Source organism: Neovison vison, chromosome 4, assembly GCF_020171115.1.
Source record: "Neovison vison isolate M4711 chromosome 4, ASM_NN_V1, whole genome shotgun sequence".
NCBI classification, from domain to species: Eukaryota; Metazoa; Chordata; class Mammalia; order Carnivora; family Mustelidae; genus Neogale; species Neogale vison.
Genome location: NC_058094.1, coordinates 87,033,541 through 87,048,979, shown reverse-complemented (window position 1 = coordinate 87,048,979; position 15,439 = coordinate 87,033,541). Strand labels below are relative to the sequence as shown.

General features: G+C 40.5%; 1 protein-coding gene and 1 non-coding gene across 9 annotated transcripts in view; both read left to right on the top strand.

Annotated features, from left to right (window-relative positions):
* The window catches only part of SPIDR (scaffold protein involved in DNA repair), a 693,030-nt gene that overhangs the window by 583,321 nt on the left and 94,270 nt on the right, over positions 1 to 15,439 (top strand). The window lies entirely within an intron of this gene.
* LOC122905733 lies at positions 9,408 to 9,511 on the top strand. The gene has a single exon (XR_006384422.1). It is a non-coding gene; the product is annotated as a U6 spliceosomal RNA (small nuclear RNA).

Below are 15,439 nucleotides of genomic sequence, written 5' to 3'. Positions count from 1 at the left end.
AGTGTCATGTGATTATTGAGGGCCTGGGTGCAGGGTGGAACCATGACAAAATGAATCCAGTTAGAGCCCTCATTAATTTTTATCATTCCATTCTGTCCATCCTCTTCTCCTTGCTTTTTCATTCCTATACCTCACAACACTAGAGACACTGCCACATACACCACAAGAACATCCCCCAATGAACTTAGTCCCATTGCTCCATTCACTCACAGATGGGAACTCAGGCAAATGTCCACAGAGGTCACAGACAACATACCTATAGTTCTATCACATATATTACCCCATCATGTCTTAAGGAAGACATTTTCTCTTAAGGATTTTCATTTTGATATATTTTTTTTTAATCTTATATTAAGATACCTCCACCTTTTTCTTGGATAAGGACAACACAGGATTGGCCCTTTTGGGTCCATGATGTTGTTGTTCACAACTTCTCTTGATAGGCCTAGTACAATCTTAGGAACAGGGTTACTGTATGCTGAAGGTCAGACAGTAGCTCTTAACCTAGTCTATCTTAGGTACTTATGGTTTGCATTTTTTATTGGTATGCCGTGTTTTATTTGTTCCTGATGTCTTTGGAGTTTTTCTGAGAAATGAATCAGTAATGTAGCATTAACTTAGTAAAATACATTTTAGGCCTTTTTTTTTAAGATTTTATCTATTTATTTGACAGACAGAGATCACAGGTAGTCAGAGAGGCAGGCAGAGAGAGAGGGAGAAGGAAGCAGACTCCCCACTGAGCAGAGAGCCCGACGCAGGGCTCAGTCCCAGGACCCTGGATCATGACCTGAGCCAAAGGCAGAGGCTTTAACCCACTGAGCCACCCAGGCACCCCACATTTTAAGCCTTTAAAAAAAAATGTTAAAACATAGGGTTACTATATGACCTAACAATTCCACTCCTACGTATATAGCCAGTTAGAATCAAAAACATATATCCATGTAACTCCTACATAGATGTTCCTAGCACCATTATTTCATAAATGCAGAAGAGTGGCAATAAGCCCAAAATGGAATATTCATCAACAAAAATGAATGATGTACAATGTGAATGAAACTTGAAATCGTTATGCTAAGTGAAAGAAGACAGACACAAAAGGCCACATATTGCATGATTCCATTCATGTGAAGTATCCAAAATAGGCAAATCTGTAGAGAGAGAAAGTAGATTAGTTGTCTTCAGGTGCTTGTGGGAGGGGAAGATTGCTTTAGTAGACTGAGATTTCCTTCTGGGGTGATGAAAATATTCTGGAGTAAGATAGTGTTGTTGGTTGTAGAACATGGTGAATATAGTGAATGCTACTGAATTGCACCTTAAATAGGTTAAAATAATAAATATTATGTGTATTTTGCCACTTATTGCTTTTATCAATGGGGTGTATTTTATGGCATAGGAATTATGTCTCAAAGCTGCTATAAAAATAAAAAGCATAATAGCTTACGTTAATCACCAGGGAACTGTGCTGAGGGGAAAAAATTCCAATCCCAAAGATTATATACTAGATGATTCTGTTTTTTTATAACATTTTGAAATGGCAGAATTTTAGAAATGAAGGACAGATTAATAACATCTAGATGTTGGGATGGGTGCGGAGATGGTGGGAAGCAGGTTAGAAAAGACAGCCTAAAGGATCATTGTAGTGATGGAACTGTTCACATTCTTGACCATGGTGCTGGATATGGGATCCTACACAGGCAGTAAAACTTTATAGCGCTGAATACATTCATGAATACATGCACAGTAACAACTAAAATTTGTGAAATCTAAATAAAACTGATGGATTGTGTCAATATCATTGTGTCAATGTCAATTGTAATGTTATACCATTATTTGCTAGTAGAAGAGTACACTACTGGGGGAAACTGAACAAAGTGTACATACAAGCTCTATAGCATCTCTTAAAATTGCCTGTGATTCCACAATTACCTCCATAAAAATTGCAACTAATAAAAATGTATAAGAATAACTATATAGCTTTGAAAATTTGTTCTGTGGGCAAACTTCTATTAACATATAAAATGTATTCTTCTTACTCTTGTCTTGGCCCAGTTATAGTTTTATCTCCACAAGCAATACCCAAAATCAAAGTTTGGAGTGGGCCAAACTTACAACAGATTTTGTTTTGGTTTGACTTGGTTTGATTCAGTAATGCAGGATTTTCCAAAATTAAATAGGTTGCCTGAGTGAAGAAAAGGTTTTTCTCAGGTTTTTTGCCATCCTTTAGTTCAGTCACTTTTAGCAAAGAAAGATTGTTATTCCTTCCTGTTCACTGATACTAGAAAGTTTGTATGTCATACTTATACCAAAGAGAAAATGTGATTTTTTAATGAATAAAAAACCACATTTCTGTGAAGTAGAAATCATCCTGTTAACATCTCCTCATGTTACAAAGATAAACAACAGGATTAACTGTTTACTTTAGGAGCACAGTCTGGTTGTTTTTTCAGGAGAAGAACACAATGTCCTGCTGTATCTGGTTTCCCGTCTGCCGAGTGGGTTGGTGGAGCTGGGGAAAGGCCCTCCACCCACTCAGCCCTCTGCTGTCCTTCCCTCCTGCTTTTCTTCTTCTTCCCTCCCTCTTTTCTGTGATTCTTCCTCCCCCACTGTTCATATCCAAACTCTCTTTTCTTCTCCCCCTTCTCCCTCCCCTTTTTCCTTTTTCTTGCTTTCCTCCTCTCACTTTGTCCTCCAATTTCTTTCATTCCTTCCTTAAAATCGAGGCTTAGTAAGAAATTATAATATGAGAGAGAGAACCTATTTGATCTTTAGAGGCTGCTTAAGTTGACACTGACCTAGAAGAAAGCAGCCAGACTGACTCTAATTCCGGGAATTCTTGGTGGACTGCTAAGAACTGCTCCCATAACCCGGGTAAACATCCCACATATTCACGTAATCTCCTCTCTCTGTGTACATGCATAGACACACGCACACACGCACACAAGCCGGTTTCTCTTATGTTTCTGTGAAACTGAGCCAGTGAGTGAAAGGAAGGGGAAATACGAATATTTTTCAAAAGTTGGGGAGGAACATTTGAAACTTCAAAGAGGAATTAGAGTCTCACTGAAACTCCCTTTACAGATTAACAGTTTTGTTTAACTTATTCCTTGTGCTTTGTTCTTGCTTTTGCAAATTAACAATACATGGATTTTTAGAATTCTTTTAAAGTATTCTTTAATTAGCATGATCTGTCCTTAAGCTGTTAAGAGAAGGAAAAAATTCTTAAAGACAAATATTAACTCCATAATGGACTTTTATACTTCCAACATGATGTGAATGTGATTGAACAGTGAGCATCTTATCTGTTTTATTTTATGCTGCTGGGAATGTACTGTGGAATGTAGTTTCATTTGGCACCAGTTTTAGTCAGTTCTTCCAACGTGGTCCCAGCCTCATCCTCATGGCTCAGAAACACATAGAATCAAAAGTCCTGCCAAATGACTCCTGGTGGCTAAACAGGAGATTCTTGAACTACTTTTTGACTGCTATCTTATTTTCTGGGCTGGGAGGGGTGAGGTTAGTGGCTGGCTAGGGGCAGGGGCAAGCTGAAGACTGTGGGTATTTTCTTTTTCTTTTTTTTTTTAAGATTTTATTTATTTATTTGACAGACGGAGATCACAAGCAGGCAGAGAGGCAGGCAGAGAGAGAGGAGGAAGCAGGCTCCCTGCTGAGCAGAGAGCCCGATGCGGGGCTCGATCCCAGGACTCTGAGATCATGACCTGAGCCGAAGGCAGTGGCTTAACCCACTGAGCCACCCAGGCGCCCCGACTGTGGGTATTTTCATGATTGTTTCTTGCTTCACCCAGAGTAGAGCTTTATTTTACAAACAGAACTGCAGTAGCTGGATGACAAGGACAGCATCACAAAGTTGGTTTCATGTATGGCAATGCCATTTCTGTGTGGGATAGTGTATCTTTGTGCTATTATCAAGTACTTTTCTCCAAGCCCCTTCACCAAGGTGCACATATCTGCTTATAGACTTAGGAGCGTGGCCACCTGATTAGAGAATAATCTTATCCATTAACTGCATTTGTAATAGTAAATTTTCCCAGTGGGTGAAGGAAACCAAGATTTTGAGCACAGATGAAGTGCAAGATTTTAGTAGGTATGAAATAGATTTAAATTAATCTGGATTATACAGGTGCATAGCCAGGTGCATAGTCACATCCATCAACAGCAGAGCTCAAGGGTCCTGGGTGGTTCAGTGGGTTAAGCATCTACCTTCAGCTCAGGTCATGATCCCAGTCCCACATCAGGCTCCTTGCTCACGGAGAGTCTGCTTTTCCCTCTCCCTCTGCTTTGCCTCTCCCCTGGTTTATGCGCTCTCTCTCTTTCTCGCGCTCTCTCTCTCTCTCAAATAAATATATTAATAATATGTAAAACAGAGGGGAGTGGGGAAAGGGGTCAGCTTAGTGGTGGGCATTAAGGCGGGCCTATATTGCATGGAGCACTGGGTGTTGTATGTAAATAATCTTGAAACAATGCATCAAAAACTAATGATGTATTTTATGGTGACAAACATAACACAATAAAAAAATTTTTAAATAATATGTAAAACAGCAGAGCTTAAAACAGAGCCCCTCTTCTGTAGACCTGCTACTCCCCTGCACCACATGCTTAAAATGCTTAAAATCATGAAAATTAGAGGAGGGATCTTACATGGATGAGGGTCTACATTTTAGACATGGGTGAAACATTGATTTTAAATAAGTGGCATTCACTTGCCAGATCTTTATGCCAAGAATTTTGAATGTCAAATTGTCTCACTGAACGAATACAGTTCTTATTCAAACCACTAACATCCTGATCACTTCTAAAAATTGCAGTGTCCCTCTCACACTAGGCGTAGGGTATCTACCAACAGTGCTCAGTGCCAGGGGGAGTGTGAAAGGTCACCTGTGGCCTGAGGCTTAGCTTGCACATCACTGGCAGCACAGATTTGGTATTGCTGAATGTACACATCTGCCTTATCCAGTGGGTATTCTAGAGCGAGAAAGCAAAAGGGTATACTCAACTGCTTCCCAAAGTAGAAACTCAATTTTATTAACACCGATCCATCACATAACTTTAAAATGTCAGATCTCCTGGGGCACCTGAGTGGCTCAATTGGTGGACTTTTGGTTTCAGCTTAGGTCATTATCTCAGAGTCGTGAGATCAAGCCCTGATAAGGGTCCATGCTCAGCACAGATCTACTTGTTTTTCTCTCTCTCTCAAATAAATAAATAAAATATTTTAAAAAATAATAAATAAAATGTCAGATCTCCTAATCTCCATGTGACTTGGCTAGCAGCTAGGTTCACAGTATTTCAGAGCTTACTACGGACAGTGCTGGTATCTACTAGTTGTCCTGCTGAGCATGGCCACATGCTGTTACAGTGTCTGCCCAGAGACCTCAGATGCTGTTATATTCTATCTTAGACTGAAATAACTGAAAAGGCCTCTAGAGAACAACCAGGAAATATGTCTCAGTGGTAGTGGCAAGGCTGGAAGTCCAGCCCTTCCACTTCACTGCCACCCTGCTTTGAGTAGCATCCTCTACTAACCAGTTTGGGTTTCCATGTTTTGTGTTAATTAGCTCCATCCTTGCCTGCTAAATGGCTCAAGTCATTTGACCAGCCTTTGGATTCTGTAACTTCTCTAACCCACATCTGGTCTGCCTGTCCCTGAGGCTGCCTTTACTCTCCACTTCCTTTACCTCCTTAAGAGAGCTTAGACAAGTATAGACTCTTCCCTGAGCCTTACCTATCATCACTACCTTATTCTGTCTCCTGAAATGTTTTCCTAATGCGTGCTGACATGCTGACAAAGGCCAAAGAGGCCAAGAGACAACAGTAGTTGTGTGAGGGTTGGGAATCAAGGGTGGGGCGGGCGCCACTGACAAGCTAGTGCCTCATCCACAAGTGTTGACCCTGTGCTGCCAGACAACAGTAAATTGGAGTTTTGTATAAAATCTCCCAATGTTTAATATTTGTTAACTAATTTAAAAATGTGTTAACACTCTATAGGGGCGCCTGGGTGGCTCAGTCAGTTGGGCCTCTGCCTTCGGCTCAGGTCATGGTCTCAGGGTCCTGGGAGCAATACCACTTTGCAACTTCATTATTTCCTATCAGGAATTTGTCATTGATTAGAGGAATGAACTTGTACCTTCTCTATAAGTTTCTGTTAAACCATACTCCACCCTGCCTAAGCGTTGTATTTCTGAAAACAAATTTTATCTAACACCTTTTAGTGTCACCCCATTGTTGACTCATTCATGGCAGGAGGTAGGTGTGCAGGCAGGCACACATGGCAGTTATTTACAACCTCTGCTATTCTTTCAGGTTAGCCTCCACATGGCCATCATCATATGGCCTTTACCTCAGCCACTATCAGGCATCACTGTGCCAGCCATGCCCAGCCATGTGACTCCACCAGAATGATGCCTCTTTTTCCTTCCCCCAACCCAGTACTTTCCTCCCCATCCCATTTTCTCCTTTTTTAAAAAATGCTTATCAACTTTTTAATTTTTATTATAAATGTAAAATTTGATTTTAAATTAATAATAATGCATTGAAAAAAAGAATAATGCATTGAAATCACCAAATATTAGTCTTTATCTTATTATTACTTTCCTAATCTCTCTTTCTTTCTCTCTCTCTCTCTCTTTTTCTTTCTTTCTCCATCCCTCTCTCTTATTTTCTAGCCTTCGTTCAATTTCCTAAACATGGAAAAGCTCTTTCCCATCACAGGATTTTGTATATGCTATGTTCTCTGTTTTTTTTTTAAGATTTTATTTATTTATTTGACAGACGGAGATCACAAGTAGGCAGAGAGGCAAGCAGAGAGAGAGGAGGAAGCAGGCTCCCTGCTGAGCAGAGAGCCCGATGCGGGGCTCGATCCCAGGACCCTGAGATCATGACCTGAGCCGAAGAAAGTGGCTTAACCCACTGAGCCACCCAGGCGCCCCTATGTTCTCTGTTTTAAGTCCTTTTCTCTCAAGCTTTTGCATGATTGGCTTGTCCTTCTTCAAGACTCATCTTAGGGGTATCTGGATGGCTCAGTTGGTTAGGCATCTGCCTTCAGCTTAGGTCATGATCCCAGGGTCCTGGGCTGAAGCCCTACATCAGGCTCCTTGCTCAGCAAAAAGTCAGGCCTCTCTTTTAGTGTACAGTGAAAAACCCATAATTGCCATTGTTACTAAGACTCTTACAATGTTTATATCATGGCTCTGTAGAGTTCTGTGCCCCACTGCATCTACTGTACTTCTTTTGTCTGACTTGGTAATTTTGTACTTGACTCCTTTATTGTGTTCAAGCAAATCAAGATTTCTTTTAGGAAAAAAAAGGACAACTCACACTTTGGAATGAAAAGTGTCCAAATACTCTAAAAACTTATAAGCAATGGCTAAATAGCCATTATGTTTTCTTACACAGCACATGCTAAATATCCAGAGGATCTATATTTCTTTTTCTTTTTTTTTTTTTAAAGATTTTTATTTATTTATTTGACAGAGAGAGATCACAAGTAGGCAGAGAGGCAGGCAGAGAGAGAGAGAAAAGGAAGCAGGCTCCCTGCTGAGCAGAGAGCCCAATGCGGGACTCGATCTCAGGACCCTGAGATCATGACCTGAGCCAAAGGCAGCGGCTTAACCCACTGAGCCACCCAGGTGCCCCTGGAGGATCAATATTTCCAATGGAAGCACATTGAAGATAAAAATGGAAGACTGGCTTCTGGAATAGCAGGGTGAAGGCACAGTGGACTCTCTCCCTAATAAACATTTTAGCTGGAAAAAGCTTAAAAATACTAATAATTTAAAGCTTTAGGAAATTTTCCTAAAGGCGTACAGTAAATGGAGAAACATTCCGTCAATAGAATCAAAACAATCCACTAAATTTCAGGAAGAGCAAGGAGCCTGTGGCTCCTGAGCCATGACCTACCCACCCCCAACACAATTTGTCTTATGAAGACTATTGTGGGGCACTTACTCCAGGACTACAGTCAAGAAGATGTCCCCTCTCACCCCAGTACAGTTTCACTGTAGAAGATCTCCTAGCCCATGTTGTAGCTCTACCCCAAGTGTGGTAGGCCAAGAATACTAGTCCAGTTGTCCTACCCCAATCCATCCATAGGCTAGAAGCACCACATCAGAGAGGCAGTCCCATTCCAATGCCACCACCACCAGCCCAGCACCCACTCTAGAGCAGAGGTGTAACTCCAGGAGAAGAGGACACTGTCTTCAACTCCCAGTACTATGAGTGACTCAGAGGTTCTGCCTGGAGGAAGACTGGTTATAAGGAAGAAGGCTCTAAGGCACTGTGGGAGAGAGCTGACTTTATTTGGAACAGAGTACAATTCCATGCCTAAGGGCATTGTTGAAAATAATAGGGATCTTGGTGAAGAGCAATTCCAAGATTGCCTGAAGCTCTGTGATACTGTATCAACAAGGAAATGGCCAAGCAATCAGAAGTTTAACAGAGAGCATCAAGGGAAAGACACAGCCAAGTATCACAGTAAAACTTTCAGAGTCAAGAAGGGAGTAGTTGGCTGCACCCACTTAGAGTAAAAATCTAACTTCCAGAGGGTTTTAAGCATAACCTTTCACCAAAAAGTGGCTTGTGCTGACCTAGGGGCATGTGAAAAGATTAAAAAAAAAAAAGAAAAAGGGGAGGGACGCCTGGGTGGCGCAGTTGGTTGGACGACTGCCTTCGGCTCAGGGCGTGATCCTGGAGTCCCGGGATCGAGTCCCACATCAGGCTCCCAGCTCCATGGGGAGTCTGCTTCGCTCTCTGACCTTCTCCTCGCTCATGCTCTCTCTCACACTCTCTCTCTCAAATAAATAAATAAAATCTTTTAAAAAAAAAAAGAAAAGAAAAAGGGGGGTGGATGGCATCAGATACTGAAGCCTGCAGGAGAAAGTAGTTTGGACAAGTCAGTAGACAACTGAATAAACTGCCATACAAATAACAATAGCATCAACCCCTGGAGGAGAGGAGGAATCCATATCTAGAGTTGCCACAATGTAGTATCAAATATGCTCAGTTGTCAACCAAAAATTACAAGATTGGTGAGGAAACAGGGAAGTGTGACCCATACAGCAGGAAAAAAGGGGCAGGCACATGAAGGGGCCCAGATATTGGACTTAGCAGACAAAAATTCCAAAGCAGCCATTATGAATATGTTCAGAGAATTCAAGGAAACCATGTTTCAGGAATTAAAGGGTGGTATGATGACAGTGTCTAATCAAATGGAGAATAATGAAAAAACATAATAAAAGAAAACCGAATGGGAATTCTGGAGTTAATTAAAATGAAAAATTCACTAGCTAGGCTCAACAGTAGGCTTCAGAGAGAACATGAATCCAGGTAATTGAGCTTGCACAATCTGAAGGAGAGAAAATTAAAAATAATAATAATAATAATAATAATAATGAATGCTTACTTTGGGATCACTTATACTAAAATTGGAATGGTACAGAAATTAGTATAGCCTCTGCACAAGGATGACACGCAAATTTGTGAAGCATTACATATTTATTTTAATTTTTTTATTTTTTATAAACATATTTTTTATCGCCAGGTGTACAGGTCTGTGAATCACCAAGTTTACACACGTCACAGCACTCACCATAGCACATACCCTCCCCAATGTCCATAACCCCACCCCCCTTCTCCAACCCCCCTCCCCCCAGGAACCCTCAGGTTTTTTGGTGAGATTAAGAGTCACTTATGGTTTGTCTCCCTCCCAATCCCATCTTGTTTCATTTATTCTTCTCCTACCCACTTAACCCCTCATGTTGCATCTCCACTTCCTCATATCAGAGAGATCATATGATAGTTGTCTTTCTCTGATTGACTTATTTCGCTAAGCATGATACCCTCTAGTTCCATCCATGTCATCGCAAAAGGCAAGATTTCATTTCTTTTGATGGCTGCATAGTATTCCATTGTGTATATATACCACATCTTCTTTAACCATTCATCTATTGATGGATTCATCTATTGATGTCTGTTGGCCATCTGGATGTCTTCTTTGCAGAATTGTCTGTTCCTCTCTTCTGCGCATTTCTTGATTGAATTATTTGTTCCTTGGGTGCGAGTTTGGTAAGTTCTTTATAGATGTTGGACACCAGACCTTTATCTGATATGTCATTTGCAGATATCTTCTCCCATTTTGTCAGTTGTCTTTTGGTTTTGTTAACGGTTTCTGTTGCGGAGCAAAAGCTTTTGATCTTGATAAAATCCCCCAATAGTTCGTTTTTGCCCTTGCTTCCCTTGCCTTTGGCGATGTTCCTAAAGATGTCACTGCGGCTGAGGTCGAAGAGGTTGCTGCCTGTGTTCTCCCCAAGGATTTTGATGGATTCCTTTCTCACATTGAGGTCCTTCATCCATTTTGAGTCTATCTTCATGTGTGGTGTAAGGAAATGGTCCAATTTCATTTTTCTACATTTGGCCGTCCAGTTTTCCCAACACCATTTATTGAAGAGGCTGTCTTTTGTCCATTGGACATTCATTCCTCCTTTGTTGAAGATCAGTTGACCAAAGAGTTGAGCGTCCATTTCTGGGCTCTCTATTCTGTTCCATTGATCTATATGTCTGTTTTTGTGCCAGTACCATGCTGTCTTGATGATGACAGCTTTGTAATAGAGCTTGAAGTCCAGAATTGTGATGCCACCAACTTTGGCTTTCTTTTTCAATATTCCTTTGGCTATTCAAGGTCTTTTCTGGTTCCATTAAATTTTAGGATTATTTGTTCCATTTCTTTGAAAAAAATGGATGGTATTTTGATAGTAATTGCATTAAATGTGTAGATTGCTTTAGGTAGCGTAGACATTTTCACAATATTTATTCTTCCAATCCAGGAGCATGGAACATTTTTCCATTTCTTTGTGTCTTCCTCAGTTTCTTTCATGAGTACTTTATAGTTTTCTGAGTATAGATTCTTTGCCTCTTTGGTTAGGTTTATTCCTAGGTATCTGATAGTTTTCGGTGCAACTGTAAATGGGATTGACTCCTTGATTTCTCTTTCTTCTGTCTTGTTGTTGGTGTAGAGAAATTCAGCTGATTTCTGTGCATTGATTTTATATCCTGACACTTTACTGAATTCCTGTAGAAGTTCTAGCAGTTTTGGAGTGGAGTCTTTTGGGTTTTCCACATAGAGTATCATATCATCTGCGAAGAGTGATAGTTTGACTTCTTCTTTGCCAATTTGGATGCCTTTAATTTCCTTTTGTTGTCTGATTGCTGAGGCTAGGACTTCTAGTACTATGTTGAATAGCAGTGGTGATAATGGACATCCCTGCCATGTTCCTGACCTTAGTGGAAAAGCTTTCAGTTTTTCTCCATTGAGAATGATATTTGCAGTGGGTTTTTCATAGATAGCTTTGATGATATTGAGGTATGTGCCCTCTATCCCTACACTTTGAAGAGTTTTGATCAGGAAGGGATGCTGTACTTTGTCAAATGTTTTTTCAGCATCTATTGAGAGTATCATATGGTTCTTGTTCTTTCTTTTATTAATGTGTTGTATCAAATTGATTGATTTGCGGATGTTGAACCAACCTTGCAGCCCTGGAATAAATCCCACTTGGTCGTGGTGAATAATCCTTTTAATGTACTGTTGAATCCTGTTGGCTAGTATTTTGGTGAGAATTTTCACATCTGTGTTCATCAAGGATATTGGTCTGTAGTTCTTTTTTTTTGATGGGATCCTTGTCTGGTTTGGGGATCAAGGTGATGCTGGCCTCATAAAATGAGTTTGGAAGTTTTCCTTCCATTTCTGTTTTTTGGAACAGTTTCAGGAGAATAGGAATTAGTTCCTCTTTAAATGTTTGGTAGAATTCCCCCTGGGAAACCATCTGGCCCTGGGCTTTTGTTTGTTTGGAGATTTTTGATGACTGTTTCAATCTCCTTACTGGTTATGGGTTTGTTCAGGTTTTCTATTTCTTCCTGTTTCAGTTGTGGTAGTTTATATGTTTCTAGGAATGCATCCATTTCTTCCATGTTGTCAAATTTGTTGGCGTAGAGTTGCTCATAGTATGTTCTTATAATTGTCTGTATTTCTTTGGTGTTAGTTGTGATCTCTCCTCTTTCATTCATGATTTTATTTATTTGGGTCCTTTCTCTTTTCTTTTTGATAAGTCAGGGTTTTATCAATCTTTTTGATAAGCCAGGGGTTTATCAATTTTATTAATTCTTTCAAATAACCAGCTCCTAGTTTCATTGATTTGTTCTATTGTTTTTTTGGTTTCTATTTCATTGATTTCTGCTCTGATCTTTATGATTTCTCTTCTCCTGTTGGGTTTAGGCTTTCTTTCTTGTTCTTCCTCCAGCCCCTTTTGGTATAGGGCTAGGTTGTGTACCTGAGACCTTTCTTGTTTCTTGAGAAAGGCTTGTACCACTATATATTTTCCTCTCAGGACTGCCTTTGTTGTGTCCCACAGATTTTGAACCCTTGTGTTTTCATTATCATTTGTTTCCATGAATTTTTTCAATTCTTCTTTAATTTCCTGGTTGACCCATTCATTCTTTAGAAGGATGCTGTTTAGTCTCCATGTATTTGGGTTCTTTCCAAACTTCCTCTTGTGGTTGAGTTCTAGCTTCAGAGCATTGTGGTCTGAAAATATGCAGGGACTGATCCCAATCTTTTGATACCGGTTGAGTCCTGATTTAGGACCAACGATGTGATCTATTCTGGAGAATGGTCCATGTGCACTAGAGAAGAATGTGTATTCTGTTGCTTTGGGATGAAATGTTCTGAATATATCGGTGATGTCCGTCTGGTCCAGTGTGTCATTTAAGGCCTTTATTTCCTTGTTGATCTTCTGCTTGGATGATCTGTCCATTTCAGTGAGGGGAGTGTTAAAGTCCCCTACTATTATTCTATTATTGTTGATGTGTTTCTTTGATTTTGTTATTAATTGGTTTATATAATTGGCTGCTCCCACATTGGGGGCATAGATATTTAAAATTGTTAGATCTTCTTGTTGGACAGACCCTTTGAGTATGATATAGTGTCCTTCCTCATCTCTTATTATAGTCTTTGGCTTAAAATCTAATTGATCTAAGGATTGCCACTCCTGCTTTCTTCTGATGTCCATTAGCATGGTATATTCTTTTCCACCCCCTCACTTTAAATCTGGAGGTGTCTTCGGGCTTAGAATGAGTTTCTTGTAGGTGACATATAGATGGGTTTTGTCTTTTTATCCATTCTGATACCCTGTGTCTTTTGATTTGGGCATTGAGCCCGTTAACATTCAGGGTAACTATTGAGAGATATGAATTTAGTGCCATTGTATTGCCTGTAAGGTGATTGTTAGTGTATATTGTCTCTGTTCCTTTCTGATCTACCACTTGTAGGCTCTCTCTTTGCTTAGAGGACCCATTTCAATATTTCCTGTAGAGCTGGTTTGGTGTTTGCAAATTCTTTCAGTTTTTGTTTGTCCTGGCTGCTTTTAATCTCTCCTTCTATTTTCAATGATAGCCTAGCTGGATATAGTATACTTGGCTGCATGTTTTTCTCGTTTAGTGCTCTGAATATATCATGCCAGCTGTTTCTGGCCTGCCAGGTCTCTGTGGATAAGTTTGCTGCCAATCTAATACTTTTACCATTGTATGTTACAGACTTCTTTTCCCGGGCTGCTTTCAGGATTTTCTCTTTGTCACTAAGAGTTGTAAATTTTACTATTAGGTGACGGGGTGTGCACCTATTCTTATTGATTTTTGAGGAGGGTTCCCTGCACCTCCTGGATTTTTATGCTTATTCCCTTTGCCATATTCGGGAAATTCTCTCCAATAATTCTCTCCAGTATACCTTCTGCTCCCCTTTCTCTTTCTTCTTCTTCTGGAGTCCCAATTATTCTAATGTTGTTTCGTCTGATGGTGTCACTTATCTCTCTAATTCTCCCCTCGTGGTCAGTAGCTGTTTGTCCCTCTTTTGCTCAGCTTCTTTATTCTCTGTCATTTGGTCTTTTATATCACTAATTCTTGTGCTTCATTTATCCTAGCAGTGAGAGCCTCCATTTTTGATTGCACCCCATTAATAGTTTTTTTTTTATTTCAACTTGGTTAGATTTTAGTTCTTTTATTTCTCCAGGAATGGCTTTTATATCTCCCTAGAGAGTATCTCTAATATCTTCCATGCCTTTTTCGAGCCTGACTAGAACCTTGAGAATCGTCATTCTGAACTCTAGTTCTGCAGTATTACCAATGTCCGTATTGATTAGGTCCCTAGACTTTGGTTCTGCCTCTTGTTCTTTTTTTTGTGGTGAATTTTTTCGTCTTGTCATTTTGTCCAGATAAGAGTATATGAAGGAGCAACTAAAATACTAAAACGGTGTCAAAGACCCCAGGAAAATATGCTTTAACCAATCAGAAGAGATCCCAAATCGTGAGGGGGGAGAAAGGGGATAAAAAGAGGTTCAGAAATAAATAAAAGAAACAAACAAAAAAAGAGAAACAATTAAAAAAAGAAAACGAATAAAGAAAAAATATTTAAAAAGAAAATATATATAAATATATATATATATTAGATAAGCTAGTTAAAAAACGTTAAAAAAAGAAAAGTGTAAAAGTTTAAAAATATTTAGCAGAAGAAGAAAGAAAGAAAATTGTAAAAGATAAAAAATAATAAGTTTACTGCAAGATTAAAGAATCATGGGGAGAAAGCCATGAGTTCCGTGCTTTGCTTTCTCCTCCTTTGTAATTCCGTGCTCTCCTTGGTATTGAAACTGTACTCCTTGGTAGGTATACTTGATCCTGGCTGGATTTCTTGTTGATCTTCTGGGGGAGGGGCCAGTTGTAGTGATTCTCAAGTGTCTTTGCCCCAGGCGGAATTGCACCGCCCTTACCAGGGTCCGGGCTGAGTAATCCACTCGGGTTCGCTTTGGGGAGCTTTTGTTCCCTGAGCGCTTTCTGTAGAGTTCTGGAGGATGGGAATGGAAATGGTGCCCTCCCGGTCTCCAGCCCGGAGGAGCCGAGAGCTCGGGGCCCCACTCGTCAGTGCACCCTCAGAGAACAGCACCCATTTGCTCCTGTCTCCCTGGCCTCTGGCCGTGCTCCGAGCTCACCGAGCCTGCGACCGGTTCAAGGTAACCCCGAGCTGAGAGCTCACTCTTCGGCTCTGTCTCTGTAGCCGGCTTCCCCGTTCTAATACCTGCAAGCTCTGCTACGCTCAGACACCCCCAATCCTTCTGTGACCCTGCGGGACCTGAGGCCACACTGACCCCGCATGGCTTCACCCCAGTTTAGACTCTGGATTGATGTCCCTCAGTGGAATAGACTTTTAAAAGTCCCGATTTTGTGCTCCGTTGCTCCGCTGCTTGCCAGGAGCTGGACCCTCCTCCCTCGGTCTATCTTTCCGTCGCTTTGGATTTACTTCTCCCCCAGTCCTGCCTTTCAGGAAGTGGTTGATTTTCTGTTTCTAGAATTGCTGTTCTCCTTCTCTTCAATCTCCCGTTAGATTTGG